The 528-nt window shown below is 39.6% G+C and overlaps 1 non-coding gene across 1 annotated transcript; it reads right to left on the bottom strand.

Moving 5' to 3' along the window:
- Window positions 1-210: 210 nt before the first annotated feature.
- Window positions 211-317, bottom strand: LOC121210762 (small nucleolar RNA R71). Its single transcript, XR_005905877.1, has one exon. It is a non-coding gene; the product is annotated as a small nucleolar RNA R71 (small nucleolar RNA).
- Between the last annotated feature and the right edge of the window lie 211 nt (window positions 318-528).

Below are 528 nucleotides of genomic sequence, written 5' to 3'. Positions count from 1 at the left end.
AAATCATAACCAATCTGGGAGAAGTGGACAAGTTCGAGTACTAATTTTATATTTAACCCTTTTCTTATCAAGCTGGTTTTCCAGTTCTGTTTTATAAAGTAGAATAAAGCTAAACAGTGGTTGAACTCGTTACCACGAGGGTCAATCGCTACTTGGGAACAAATGACCGAAAATTTTTTATTAAAATATTTTCCACCGGCTAAAACAACCAACTTATGTAATGATATCTCTTCTTTTGTGCAGATGGATTTAGAAACACTCTACGATGCATGAGAGAGATACAAGGACCTTTTGAGAAGGTGCCTTTACCATGGGTTACCGCTTTGGCTACAGGTTCAAACGTTCTATAATGGCCTGAATCCTTCGACTCGGCAGATGATTGATGCAGCCGCTGGAGGAACTATCAATAATAAGACACCTGAGGCAGCTTACGAATTTATTGAAGATATGTCACCGAATAACTATCAGTGGCAAGTTATGAGAACAAAGCAGACGAAAGCAGCCGGTGTCTTCAACCTCAACACGGTT

This window comes from Gossypium hirsutum, chromosome A11, assembly GCF_007990345.1.
Source record: "Gossypium hirsutum isolate 1008001.06 chromosome A11, Gossypium_hirsutum_v2.1, whole genome shotgun sequence".
Taxonomy (NCBI): domain Eukaryota; kingdom Viridiplantae; phylum Streptophyta; class Magnoliopsida; order Malvales; family Malvaceae; genus Gossypium; species Gossypium hirsutum.
This window is presented reverse-complemented; position numbering and strand designations above follow the sequence as displayed.